We start from the raw sequence: 15,906 nt of genomic DNA, 5'->3' as shown, positions 1-15,906 counted from the left end.
ATATGTGTTAGATCATATTCCACTTACAAACTCAGCAACTAATAGTAATGGAAAGGAAATAGCAAAAAAGGGGAAAGTAGGTTAGTAGAGCACTATAACCTAAAATATAATACATACAGAAAGAGAAGTGCTCTTCAAGGAACAGACAACAGTTTGGTAGCTTGTTCTGTTGTGAATTACCACCTGGGAGTACCTTCATTTAGCTCAATTGAGCTTTTCACAGAGGAGAACTTTCCTGAAGTATATCAGCCTGATCCCACCTTATAAGGTTTGTCAAGCCCAAAATACCAGGCAATCCTTCTCTGAACAAGGAACATGGCAACCAGAGATGATCATTTCAGCCTTCTTTAAGTCAGTGAGGTGCAGCCATATTCCTCTAAGCACATTGGACAAGGAGTCCATGTGTGGTTCCCTCCATCACTGAGGAAAAATAATAAAAAGATTCTCTGACAAAAGAGCAATATATACACTAACCCTGGGAATCCAAACAAACTCTATAGTGATACCTCCAATTTTCCCTCAATGATAACTGGATATGTAAACACCAGTTTGGGCCCTGGGGCCCTTTTTAAAGGTACACTTTAGCAAATTTTATTCCTGAAAAGGATGACAACTTTTTAAATTTATCAGTAGCCAATTGGATTCTTCAGCATTTTGGTGCTTCAAAGCTGACTGGCCAAAGTGATAATCCTTAGCTTAAGTTCTGCAACATCCTTTTAGATATTTGGTCATAAACCAAGATCTTTATAGAGGGGCAAAATTAATATTTCAATACCCAGATTGCGTAGAATTTAAAAAGTAATGGAAAAAAAAATGTAGTATGGCTCTAGAATTGATTCAATCATGATTATTTTTTCTCATTACGGATTAAAAACATATCCCAAAGGCTACGAAATAGATTCTGGTAATAATTCTTAATTGCTTGTCTATAAACAGAATGTGAATTTTTTGTGGAAAATTAACGGCTAGATTACGAGTTTTGCGTTATGAGTAAAAAAGCAGCGTTATGGGTTATAACATTGCTTTTTCACTACCGCTGCTATTACGAGTCTTGTAGGTACAGCTGTACCGAAAACTTTTTTGGCCTTAACGCAAATTAACTTACGCAAATTGCGTATAGTCTTTTTTCAATGGCACTTCCAGAGCGCCGATATTACAAACTTTTCTGGGAGGCCAAAAAGTGAGCGGTACAGCCTATCCCGCAAGATTCGTAACGCATTCTAAAGTCAGTAGTTACAAAGCTGTAGCATAAAACTCATAACTAAAGTGTTAAAAAGTACATAACACCCATAAACTACTTATTAACCCCTAAACCGAGGCCCTCCCGCATCGCAAACACTATAATAAAATTATTAACCCCTAATCTGCCGCTCCGGACATCGCCACCACTATAATAAACATATTAACCCCTAAACCGCCGCACTCCCGCATCACAAACACTAGTTAAATATTATTAACCCCTAATCTGCCGCCCCTAACATCGCCGCAACCTACATTACAGTTATTAACCCCTAATCTGACACCCCCAATGTCGTCGCCACTATACTTAAATTATTAAACCCCAAACCTAAGTCTAACCCTAACACTCGATAACTTAAATATAATTAAAATAAATCTAAATCAAACTTACTATCATTATCTAAATAATTCCTATTTAAAACTAAATACTTACCTGTAAAATAAACCCTAAGCTAACTACAATATAACTAATAGATACATTGTAGCTATCTTCGGTTTTATTTTTATTTTACAGGCAAGTTTGTATTTATTTTAACTAGGTAGAATAGTTACTAAATAGTTATTAACTATTTAATAACTACCTAGCTAAAATAAATACAAATTTACCTGTAAAATAAAACCTAACCTGAGTTACACTAACACCTAACCTTACACTACAATTAAATAAATTACCTAAATTAAATACAATTACCTAAATTACAAAAAAACAAACACTAAATTACACAAAACAAAAAAAGAAATTATCAGATATTTAAACGAATTACACCTAATCTAATAGCCCTATCAAAATAAAAAAGTCCCCCAAAATAAAAAAAAACCCTAGCCTACAATAAACTACCAATAGCCCTTAAAAGGGCCTTTTGCAGGGCATTGCCCCAAAGAAATCAGCTCTTTTACCTGTACAAAAAATACAAACACCCCCAACAGTAAAACCCACCACCCACACAACCAAACCCCCCAAATAAAAACCTAGCTAAAAAAAACCTAAGCTCCCCATTGCCCTGAAAACGCTTCGTTGAGAATTGATGTTGGCTCTTCAAAATTGTAAGTGGATCTTCAGGGGTTAGTGTTAGGTTTTTTAAGGGTTTATTGGGTGGGTTTTAGTTTTAGATTAGGCTTTGGGCAATTGAAAGGGCAATGCCCATCCAAATGCCCTTTTCAGGGCAATGGGGAGTTATGTTTTTATTTGGGGGGTCTGTGGGTTGTGGGTTTTACTGTTAGGGGGGTTGTTTGTATTTTTTGTACAGGTAAAAGAGCTGATTTATTTGGGGCAATGCCCCGCAAAAGGCCCTTTTAAGGGCTATTGGTAGTTTTTTGTAGGCTAGGGTTTTTTTTTATTTTGGGGGGCTATTTTATTTTGATAGGGCTTTGAGATTAGGTGTAATTAGTTTAAATATCTGATAATTTCTTTTTTATTTTGTGTAATTTAGTGGGGTTTTTTTTGTAATTTAGGTAATTGTATTTAATTAATTTAATTTATTTAATTGTAGTGTAATGTTAGGTGTTAGTGTAACTCAGGTTAGGTTTTATTTTACAGGTAAATTTGTATTTATTTTAACTAGGTAGTTAGTAAATAGTTAATAACAATTTAGTAACTATTCTACCTAGTTAAAATATATACAAACTTAGCTGTGAAATAAAAATAAGCCCCAAGCTAGATACAATGTAACTATTAGTTATATTGTAGCTAGCTTAGGGTTTATTTTACAGGTAAGTATTTAGTTTTAAATAGGAATTATTTAGTTATTAATAGTAGGTTTTATTTAGATTTATTTTAATTATATTTAAGTTAGGGGGTGTTAGGGTTAGACTTAGGTTTAGGGGTTTATAACTTTAGTATAGTAGCGGCGACGTTGGGGGAGGCAGATTAGGGGTTAATAAATGTATTTAGGTGGCAGCGATGTTAGGGGTGGTTTAGGGGTTAATATGTTTATTATAGAGGCGGCGATGTCCGGAGCGGCAGATTCAGGGTTAATAAGTGTAGGTAGGTTGCGGCGACATTGGGTGCGGGAGATTAGGGGTTAATAAGTATAATGTAGGTGTCGGCGATGTCGGGGAGGCATATTAGGGGTTAATAAGTATAATATAGGTGTCGGGGGCGGCAGATTAGGGGTTAATAAGTATAATGTAGGTGTCAGCGATGTCGGGGGCGGTAGATTAGGGGTTAATAAGTGTAAGATTAGGGATGTTTAGACTCGGGGTTCATGTTAGGGTGTTAGGTGTAAACATAAATTTAGTTTCCCCATAGGAATCAATGGGGCTGCGTTACTGAGCTTTACACTGCTTTATTGCAGGTGTTAGGCTTTTTTTCAGCCGGCTCTCCCCATTGATGTCTATGGGGAAATCGTGCACGAACATGTAAAACCAGCTCACCACTCACTTAAGCAGAACTGGTATTGGAGTGCGGTATGGAGCACAATTTTGCTCTAAGCTCACTTCTTGCCTAATAACGCCGGGTTTCTGAAAACCTGTAATACCAGCACTGTAGGGAAGTGAGCGGTGACAATAACATGCAAGTTAGTACCGCAACCCTCATACACTACAATTTATTTTTTTAATTATGCAATTCTCATAGAAAACTGGGTACTGGCAGACAGCTGCCAGTACCTTAGATGGTGGGAAACTAGTTAGAGTGGGTGGGTTAGAGAGCTTTTTGGGAGAGATCAGGGAGGTGGGTAATCATACGCTGAAGAAAATAGTAATAATATTAAAAAAAAAATCTTAAAATACATACTGGCAGTACTTAAGATGGGGGTGGCCAGTGGCAGTATGGGGGAGGGACGAGAGCTGTTTAGGAGTGATCATGTAAGGATCAGGGGGTGGGAAGTGTCAGGTGGGAGGGTAATCTCTTTACTAAAGCTAAAATTAACCTTACAAGCTACCTGATTAATCCCATTTACTGCTTGGAATAATAAAGGTGTTGTGAGGAGCTGCAATTAGCTGCCTTTTAATTACCAAAAAGCAATGGCAAAGTCAAAAATTCATGCTATTTCTTAACAAAGAGGATCCCAGAGAAGCTTTAACAATCGTTTGTTCCATGATTGCACAAGCGGTATGTAAATAATTTCAGTGATAAACTTAAAGTTTGTGAAAAAGTAAATGATTTGTTTTTATTTAATCGCATTTGGCGGTGAAATGGTGGCATGAAATATACCAAAATGGGCCTAGAGCAATACTTTGGGTTGTCTACTAAAAAATTATAAATAGTTTTGATAGGTAAATAAAAACAAAAACAAAGCTCTATTTCTGTTTAAATGGAGTGAAAGCAAAAATGCTAAAATGCTCTGGTCTTTTGGGAAAGTTTTAGTCTGAAAGGCCCGGTCCTTAAGGGGTTAAACAATGTAATTCTGCTCCACACAAAGCACATATTCTTTTGTATATTCGATTACTTAGCCTATCTGTGTGATGTTATCAATAGCTCTAGAACAATATTACATTCAAATTTATAAAATAATCTAATCCAATTTTTTGTCGAGAGTTTTCACAAGCTTTTCACTGACTAAAACAAGCAAAGAGCCAATAGGAAAGAAGAAATTGATACTATATTACTTATGCTTTGTGTGTTTGACTGACAGCTGTTAGAATGTCTTAAAGGGACATAAAACACTATAAATAATAAATGTTAGATAAATTCAGAACACAACCTTAAAGGAAATTGTAATTTTCATGAGACTTCTTCGATAATCTCGCCAGACCCAGAGAGCTTAAATATCATTTAGAGTATTGGGCCCTTAGTCTCCATAAAGTTATGAATGCTGCCATGTTTAAAGTTATCACTTTGTATCTTCTCTGCTGAGGCCAATTTGAGGCAGCTATAAACAATTTACTACAATGACCAAACAACATAATTTTTTTTAAACTATAGATAATAAAACATTGCATATAACATTCTCACTGTGTTTATAGTCACTTTCACAAGCACAATTAATGACATGTGCAGTTAGCCATATCCTATTATTTTGCCTAAAAAATATAATTAAAATTGTCATAACATGCAAACTAATTAATAAATTCACTGAAATTATAATTGAAAATTCAGATTCTAATATTTTACTTGTGAACATGATTCATGCTTAAAAGTCTATTTGGCTCACATTTTAACTAAACAAGGGAATGATAAGGTTTGTTAAAATATCTGCTAAACGTGTGAATTTGACAGCCTCCCCCAAATAATCAGGATTGTCTGCTGGCATTCCGTAGCTCCTCGAGGTGCATGTGCAGTTATGCCTTTGGAAAGCCAATGGATCCCCAATGTATCGGACCTCATTTACCATAGTGGCATATATATATATTTATTTATATATATATATATATATATATATATATGAGAGAAGATGTGTATAGGTATGGCGCTGTAAGATACACCCTAAAGTAAATCTAAACGTGAGTGGATAACTTGCAGCCTTCGAATGCCTATCAAGCGTGAAAAGTACCCCTATGTACTGCTCACCTGATAGATATAGAAATGTGAGTAAATAAAGGAAAAGGGTATAGGGATGTGATTCTAATGGCGCAACACTCTGGAAAAGAACCGTATGTATTCTATACTCATTGGTAAATAGTTTGAAATCAGTTGCGTGTAGTAGTAGTACTACTCTATTATAGCATTAGTATACTTGCAAAAGAAACTGATATATAAAAGAAAAAAAAATTGATATATATAAAATCCAATATAATTGACTATATGGGTAGATGAATAGTGTCCAGCTAATCAAGTGTACTGGTATATACAGTCCTAGTGTGTGATTCTACCAGACCTGAGGTAAATAAAATATGTATTCATCCGCTGGAAAAATACTAGTGATAATAATATTATTCCTGCGTCTGGTTATTAAGGATGGTCACTCAAATATAATACTGTAATGTCCCTATACCCTTTTCCTTTATTTACTCATATATATATATATATATACAGTATCTCACAAAAGTGAGTACACCCCTCACATTTTTGTAAATATTTTATTATATCTTTTAATGTAACAACACTGAATAAATGACACTTTGCTACAATGAAAAGTAGTGAGAGTACAGTCTGTATTACAGGGTAAATTTGCTGTCCCCTCAAAATAACTGAACACACAGCCATTAATGTCTAAACCTTTGGCAACAAAAGTGAGTACACTCCTAAGTGGAAATGTCCAAATTAGGCCCAAAGTGTCAATATTTTGTGTGGCCATCATTATTTCCAGCACTGCCTTAACCCTCTTGGGCATGGAGTTCACCAGAGCTTCAAAGTTTGCCACTGGAGTCCTTTTCCACTCCTCCATGGTGACATCACGGAGCTGGTGGATGTTAGAGACCTTGCGCTCCCCCACCTTCCATTTGAGGATGCTGCACAGATAGGGTTTAGGTCTGGAGATATGCTTGGCCAGTCAATCACCTTTACCCTCAGCTTCTTTAGCAAGGCAGTGGTCATCTTGGAGGTGTGTTTGGGGTCGTTAACATGTTGGAATACTGCCCTGTGGCCCAGTCTCCGAAGGGAGGGGATTATGCTCTGCTTCAGTATGTCACAGTACACGTTGGCATTCATGATTCCCTTAATGAACTGTAGCTCCCCAGTGCCGGCAGCACTTATGCAGGCCCAGACCATGACACTCCCACCACCATCCTTGACTATAGGCAAGACACACTTGTCTTTGTACTCCTCACCTGGTTGCTGCCACACATGCTTGACATCATCTGAACCAAATAAGTTTATCTTGGTCTCATCGGACCACAGGACATGGTTCCAGTAATCCATGTCGTTAGTCTGCTTGTCTTCAGCAAACTGTTTGTGGGCTTTCTTGTGCATCATCTTTAGAAGAGGCTTCCTTTTGGGACGACAGCCATGCAGACCAATTTGATGCAGTGTGCAGTGTATGGTCTGAGCAATGACAGGCTGGCCCCCCACCCCTTCAACCTCTGCAGCAATGATGGCAGCACTCATACGTCTATTTCCCAAAGACAACCTCTGGATATGACGCTGAGCACGTGCACTCAACTTCTTTGGTCGACCCTGGCCAGGCCTGTTCTGAGTGGAACCGGTCCTGTGAAACTGCTGTATGGTATTGCCCACCATGCTGCAGCACAGTTTCAGGGTCTTGGCAAACTTCTTATAGCCTAGGCTATCTTTATATAGAGCAACAATTCTTTTTTTCAGACCCTCAGAAAGTTCTTTGCCATGAGGTGCCATGCTGAACTTCCAGTGACCAGTATGAGAGAGTGTGAGAGTGATAACACCAAATTTAACACACCTGCTCCCCATTCACACCTGAGACCTTGTAACACTAACGAGTCACATGACCCTGGGAAGGGAAAATGGCTAATTGGCCCCAATTTGGACATTTCCACTTAGTGGTGTACTCACCTATATTGCCATGGTTTAGACAATAAAGGCTGTGTGTTGAATTATTTTGAGGGGACAGCAAATTTACACTCTTACACAGGCTGTACATGCACTACTTTATATTGTAGCAAAGTGTCATTTCTTCATTGTTGTCTATATTAGCCTCAGTGTAATTAACTACAAGAAAAACGAATAGAACATTTAGCAGTTTGAGGTTGTAAAAAAAAATGTGTAATTATGTGTTGAAAAAAAAATACATATACTTTCATTATTTTTTTTTTATTTTCCTGTAATTTAACTTTGAAAATAGTTGGTTTTCTAAATTTCACTGAGTTTCTGTATAGTAATGGATGCCACTGCGTTGGATCCTAGCAGTACACCTTATCTGCCTCTTCTGCTGAATACAGTTAGGGTAGGGATGGGCGAATGGTTTTCAACATTCGAAAAATGAAACAAATTTTAACAGATTTGTTTATTTGTTTCAAATTTCAAATGTTTGCACAACATTATAACATTCAATTAATGTAATAGTATTTCCAATGCTCTCTTTAAAATAAATATTCAATCAAAATGTTTCTAATTTGACTATTGCATAATTCGAATTCAAAATATTCAAATTGATATATTTGTATATAATAGTATTTCTAATTCTCTCTTTAAATTTAATATTCAAAATTTTCAATATTCAATATTGAAAAATTTGAATCTATATATTTGTATCTATTATGCATCATTATACTAAATTCCCTACCACATGAACAAATTAACGGCTAAATTCCGAGTTTTGCGGTAAGGTAAAAAATCTTTTTCACTACTGCTGGTATTACGAGTCTTGCAGGTTTAGGGGCCCCGCACACTTTTTTGGCCTTACCGCAAACCGACTTACGTAAACTTTGTAAACTATTTTTTCTATGGGACTTCCATAGCGCCGGTATTACGAGACTGTCCTGGGAGGCCAAAAAGTGAGCGGTACACCCTCTACCTCCAAGATCCGTAATGCATTCTAAAGTAAGTAGTTATGAGTTTTGCACTACAACGCTGTAGCATAAAACTCATAACTAAAGTGCTAAAAAGTACACTAACACCCATAAACTACCTATTAACCCCTAAACCTAGGCCCTCCAGCATTGCAAACAATATAATAAAAATTTTAACCCCTAATCTGCCGCTCCGGACATCGCCGCCATTAGAATAAACATATTAAACCTTAAACTGCCGCACTCCCGCCTCGCAAACACTAGTTAAATAATATTAACCTCTAATCTTCCGCACCTAACATCGCCGTCACCTACATTATATTTCTTAACCCCTAATCTGCCCCCCCAATTTCGCCGCAACTATATTAAATTTATTAACCCCTAAACCTAAGTCTAACCCTAACCCTAACACCCCCTAACTTAAATATAATTTAAATAAATCTAAATAAAATTACTATCCATAGAAGGGTTGAGTCAGAACTTGTTAAATTACAGGACTCACTTTCCACTAGAGAGAATAAACATTACAATCTCACAAGAGTGGAGCAGGAAGCTATTCAGAGGTTAAAATCTAAACAGGACATAGTAATTCGCAAAAGCGACAAGGGTGGAAACATCGTCATCCTTAACAAATTAGATTATGTTCAGGAAGCTGTTAGACAATTAGATGATCCAGATGTGTATACCAAATTGAGATAAACGGAGATATATATAAAACAGCGCTTGGACTTAAAATACTTTTGCCTCTCTCTGTAAACCCCCTTCCTGGTCACGAATTTGAAATGATTTGTAGTTGAGAGTGGCGCTACTAAAAGCTAAAAAGTATTAAAAACTATGAGAGGAAATATATGTGTTACCTACTGAATATTTTATGTATATATTTTACCCAAATCAAATAGAAAATTAAATTTCCATAGAAATAAGTATACCTTTACTAGATTATGAATTTAGGAAGAATACATATGTTCTATTCACATAAATTTCAAATGCATTTTAGTACAATCAAAAGTTTTTATTATATTACAATCATATGCTGAGAAAAAACTAAAAAATATAAAATACACAGCTGTATATCTATATAAATAAAATATTTCACTAATGACTCACAAAGTAAAAACAGATATTGATATGATAAAATATAAATGAGAGAGCCCAGATAATTTTGAGTCTTTCCTAGTAAAGTAACGATGTCCACAAATATTACTTAGAGGTGTGGTCTGTATAGTGAAACAAAAGGATTTGTTGAATTTGTTGGAAAGATTCTCTTAGTAACACAATTGTTTCAAACAGTTCATATAGTATCCAAGTTCAATTGATAAAATATCAAAGCTCAAATGAATAGAGTGGCAAAGTTCCCAAATAGATGTTAAAAATCCAGTATGTTTAGCAGGGCGACAATCTTGCTTGTGTGTTATTTGCAGTAAACTTAAATGGCACTTTATGAGGTATATCACTTTATGAGGTATATCTGAGCCGCTATATAAGTGGTCTTACCTCCTCCTTCATGTGTTAACCCCGCTTCATAGGTGGTCTTACCTCTTTTTGGATGTGTTTGAAGTCTCTAGGCTTACCGGTCTTTTAAGTTTGGGTAAACGTAGCGATGCAGCGATTCGGTTTTCTTCAACTTGCGCAAGCTCTCCTATAAACCGATGGCTTCTTTACCTGCTCTTAGTACTCAGATGTACGCCCCAATGCCACAATAAAGAATATCTCCATTCCGTGAAATTGCCAGCCCCCTGTGACGTCTTTCGTCCAATCATATATCCTGTCGCCAGACAGGCTTCCTTCAACGCAATTGGATTTGCGCATGCACATTAACGAGCAATCCGAGCAATCCTTCTTTTTAATAGTGGTGCTGCTGGGACTGAGTCTTCTCAAATTCAATCTTTACTGTAGTGTAGTGAAGAAAACCGAATCGCTGCATCGCTACGTTTACCCAAACTTAAAAGACCGGTAAGCCTAGAGACTTCAAACACATCCAAAAAGAGGTAAGACCACCTATGAAGCGGGGTTAACACATGAAGGAGGAGGTAAGACCACTTATATAGCGGCTCAGATATACCTCATAAAGTGATATACCTCATAAAGTGCCATTTAAGTTTACTGCAAATAACACACAAGCAAGATTGTCGCCCTGCTAAACATACTGGATTTTTAACATCTATTTGGGAACTTTGCCACTCTATTCATTTGAGCTTTGATATTTTATCAATTGAACTTGGATACTATATGAACTGTTTGAAACAATTGTGTTACTAAGAGAATCTTTCCAACAAATTCAACAAATCCTTTTGTTTCACTATACAGACCACACCTCTAAGTAATGTTTGTGGACATCGTTACTTTACTAGGAAAGACTCAAAATTATCTGGGCTCTCTCATTTATATTTTATCATATCAATATCTGTTTTTACTTTGTGAGTCATTAGTGAAATATTTTATTTATATAGATATACAGCTGTGTATTTTATATTTTTTAGTTTTTTCTCAGCATATGATTGTAATATAATAAAAACTTTTGATTGTACTAAAATGCATTTGAAATTTATGTGAATAGAACATATGTATTCTTCCTAAATTCATAATCTAGTAAAGGTATACTTATTTCTATGGAAATTTAATTTTCTATTTGATTTGGGTAAAATATATACATAAAATATTCAGTAGGTAACACATATATTTCCTCTCATAGTTTTTAATACTTTTTAGCTTTTAGTAGCGCCACTCTCAACTACAAATTATACCAAATTGAGCTTTGATCCTACTTTATCTTTCAGACAGAGCCTTGAACAAATACTTGACGATGGATGTGATTTGGGCATCATTGATGAGGACACTAGGGCATATCTTAGTGTTAAGTATCCTAGGATTCCTATTTTCCACCACCTCCCCAAGACACATAAATCCCTTGAAAATGTACAAGGACGCCCAATAGTGTCCGGCATTGGGTCACTGTTGGAACCCTTGGGGAGGTGGATGGAAAATATATTACAACCCCTTGTGAGAATGTTGCCCTCCTTCTTACAAGACACTAAACATCTTTTAGTCATGCTTGAAAAAATTGATTGGGATCCAGGTTATTCCTGGATAATGATCAATGTTACAAGCCTCTATTCCAGTATTCCCTTAGATAAAGGAATGATGGCTATTTCCTTTTTTCTGGACAATTACACTGGATATGTTGATACACATAAGAGTTTTATCCTCAGAGTCTTGTATTTCTTACTTACACACAATTACTTCTCCTTTGGCGGCAATTTTTATCTCCAAAAGAGAAGATACAGCGATGGGGGCAACCTTTGCCCCGGCATTTGCCAACTTATACATGGGGTGGTGGGAACTATCCCATGTATATGGAGAGAATTGCCGACATGGGGGAAGGATTGTGATGTATAAGAGATACATAGACGATCTTCTCATCATTTGGGAAGGGACAGAACAGGAAGGTCAGAACTTTGTAGAGGATATAAATGCTAATGATATAGGTCTAAAATTTACGAGTACTTATGAGAAGCACAGTATTGTATTCTTGGATTTAATCTTACTTAATACAGATAATAAAGTAAGAACCAAACTACATCGCAAATCTATATCAGGAAATAGCATTTTGCATGCAAAAAGCATGCATCCTAGACATACTAGATTCAGTATTTTGAAGGGTGAATTTATTCGCCTAAGACGGAACTGTTCCACATTAGAAGAGTATCAAAAGTCAGCGGTAGAATTTATAGATAGATTCTTGAAGAGAGGCTTTCCCTATTATCTGATAAACAAAGCTTACAATATAGTGGCTAGTATGGATAGGCAATCTATGCTATATACTGGTAAGAGTAGGAAGAAGAAACAAGGTTTAAACAAACATCCTGTTTTTGTGACTAATTATAGCAATCAATTTGAACAAATTGCCAAAATTATAAATGATTGTTTGCCGATTTTAAAAGGAGATGAGGATCTTTATGAGATAGTCAAGACAGGATGTAAATGTGTATCTAGGAAGAGCATGACCATAGGCAATATGCTGGCCCCAAGTGAGGTTAAAACATCTATGGATAGAAGTCAGAGTTGGCTTGAATGCAAAGGGCATTATAAATGTGGTGCCACTAGATGTAAGGCATGTACATTTACATTACCTGGAAAAACTTTTCAGTTTGTTAATACACAGAAAGTTTTCATGATGGATGCATGTACAAATTGTTGAAGCACCTATGTTGTGTATCTGGTGACATGCCAACCTTGTGAGAAACAATATGTGGGCCTAACGTCCAGGGAAGTGAGAGAAAGGATTAAGGAACACATTAATGATGTTAAATCAGAGGAACCAGACTCACAAGTTGCTAGGCACTATGAATTCTGTCATAATGGAAATGTCGATTCACTCAAATGGCAGGTTATAGAGAGGGTAAGAACCCCAAAAAGAGGGGGTGATAAGGACATGATGCTTCGCACACGCGAAGCATTTTGGATCTTCAAGCTTAAGACCCGCATGCCACAAGGACTTAACATTCAAAATGATTTAATTAATTGTTGGCGTTGAGATCTAGTTGATTCATATACCTGTTCAGTATTTAAAAATAGCTTTGATTCGAGACTAGACATATTAAGGCTACACATAAGTATATAATACAGCTTATCTGACATTAGGGGTATTACTGTATAAGGTAGTATTTTTTATTATATAATATCATGACACATTGGGGCTATTACTATAGCCTATGTTTTGTCTCCCCTAAGTTAGACAGTATTTAACTTAGCACTGTGCCAATTTAATAGACAGTTTATTTCATGCCTCTCTTGTTTACTCATGCATATCTAGTTGATATATCAGAGTTGTAGTAACAACTTAGGATCAGTATTATTTACTTTGTATCCACACCATGGGCATTTTCATATTATATATTATGATTGGTTAATTATACTGTTACATAGTATTACAAGATTCTTAAAGGCATTAATGAATTTTCTTATTAATTCAAAATAATTGTGTCTACAATATATGTCTTGTTATCAATGCATCCTTCTGTTTTTTACACTTTCTTTCTTTTCTTTTCTTTTTTGGTGTGGTAGGGGTTAACTATTTGATTGCTGCATATGATGTCAGAGAGAATTTGTAATTTAAGGGGCCTGTGAGCTTTGAGCAGCACAGTCTATGAGTAAGGCAGGAGCCGAAACATGTAAGATTGCTGCTGCTCAAGCTCATTCTGACCCATACTGCTTGCTATTTCTGCATTTTATTTACCTTCTTTTTGGCAATAAACGTTAAGTTTTAATTTTTTCAGCTTGCCCAGCCTCGCCTTCTTTTGTTTTTCTACTGATTCCTCAATACAGACCAGCAAGTCTGTTGGCGGTTTGCGGGCTAACGCTATAGCTATTCACTACTTAGACACAGCCACAGTACCTTATTGTGACGTATCAGAGTGCGGACCCATGTGGGAGGAGACAGACCGTAACCGGAAGTCTGCTTGAGCTCCACACGCCGGAGAGCACCGTGACCGGAGCACGAGCCAAACGAGCTGAAGAGCCACTTTCGAGCTTCAAGGTACTGTCCACATGTTCATTATGTGAGTCGAGAACTACAAATAGTTACGAAGTGCTGTTTGAGCGCTGTTTGGGTTTTTTTCTTTTGTTTGGATAAGTAAATAATATTAACCTCTAATCTTCCGCACCTAACATCGCCGTCACCTACATTATATTTCTTAACCCCTAATCTGCCCCCGCAATTTCGCCGCAACTATATTAAATTTATTAACCCCTAAACCTAAGTCTAACCCTAACCCTAACACCCCCTAACTTAAATATAATTTAAATAAATCTAAATAAAATTACTATCATTAACTACATTATTCCTATTTAAACTAAATACTTACCTATAAAAAAAAAACTAAGATAGCTACAATATAACTAATAGTTATATTGTATCTAGCTTAGGTTTTATTTTTATTTTCCAGGCAAGTTTGTATTTATTTTAACTAGGTAGAATAGTTATTAAATAGTTATTAACTATTTAATAACTACCTAGCTAAAATAAATACAAATTTACCTGTAAAATAAAACCTAACCTAAGTTACACTAACACCTAACCTTACACTACAATTTAATAAATTGTAAACAAAGGTGAGGAAAAATCACAAGAGGGCGCTATACCTTATTATCCAATACAATGGTGGAGAATATAAAAACCAAATATATATATATAATTGAGAATAAAAATATAATAAATAATATAGAATGAATAAAAAATAATAAAAAATATTACAAATGGATCACAGACTCTCAATAAACTTAATGTAGCATCCACACACTAATAGTGTTGGAAAAGTCTGTGGATAAAGTTCAGATGTAAAACAGCAAGATGAAGATTCCCAAAGATAGACTTCACCATGTAAGAGGTAGGCAGCACTCTCCTTTCTCCGTAGCAGGTAGTTTTTCTGAAATATATCCGAACACAAAGAGGCACCAAAATGTGTGTATCAGTAGTATACAAACAAGATTACACACAGCGAAATCAAGCACAGGGTACTCACATTTTAGAAGAGCACACCAATGTGCTTGTAGATGCAGGCTGGTTATTACAGCTAACCAGCTGGCTATTCCCGGTCTCTGGAACTGGAACCTCACCAGTCTGTGTTGTTTGGTAGTAGCAAGCTCACACATGGAAAGTTGAAACAGCGGTGTCCAAAAACAATATTTATTATCACAAATATAAAAGACACGTTTACAACCTTCCTATTTAGGACGCAGATAAAAAGATGTAGTACTTTTGCAACGCGTTTCTCGGCTAATGGGCCGTTTCATCAGGCATAACTTAAAATTGTTTTTTAACCGGCTTTTGTAGCTGCTTACTACCAAACAATTATCGACTCCTCCCCTACTGGGAGTAAACTCTACTACCAATCCCTGTCCTCCTAGCCGTGGGTGTGTGTTTCTCTTTCCATACATGAAACAAATTGTAAACTCGTATGATAACATATGTAATAAAGAAGATGTTTAGAAAAACAGGCATTTATATTATATTATATATATTATATATTTATATATAAGGAAAAAATAAATGACTATAGCAATAATAGTAGTAACAATCAACAACGCTTTGTAACACAGTTCAACTCAAATTTCAAATCCATCAAGAAAGTCCTATATAGACATTGGCCCATTCTTCTTAGGGACCCTATACTCAAGAGGAGTCTTAAAGCACAACCTAGTTTAATTTTTAGGAGGGCTCCCACTATTAAACAGACTCTCGCTCCTAGCAAAGTAGTAATTTAAAAAAAAGCTTATAGAAATAGACATCCAATTCAAAAAGGAGGTCATGAGGGAACCTACAGATGTGGGAAAACTAGATGCTTCATGTGCAAGTATATAATGCAT

Source organism: Bombina bombina, chromosome 6, assembly GCF_027579735.1.
Source record: "Bombina bombina isolate aBomBom1 chromosome 6, aBomBom1.pri, whole genome shotgun sequence".
Classification (NCBI taxonomy): domain Eukaryota; kingdom Metazoa; phylum Chordata; class Amphibia; order Anura; family Bombinatoridae; genus Bombina; species Bombina bombina.
The sequence above is the reverse complement of the archived record's forward strand: the minus strand, read 5'-3'. Positions refer to the sequence as shown.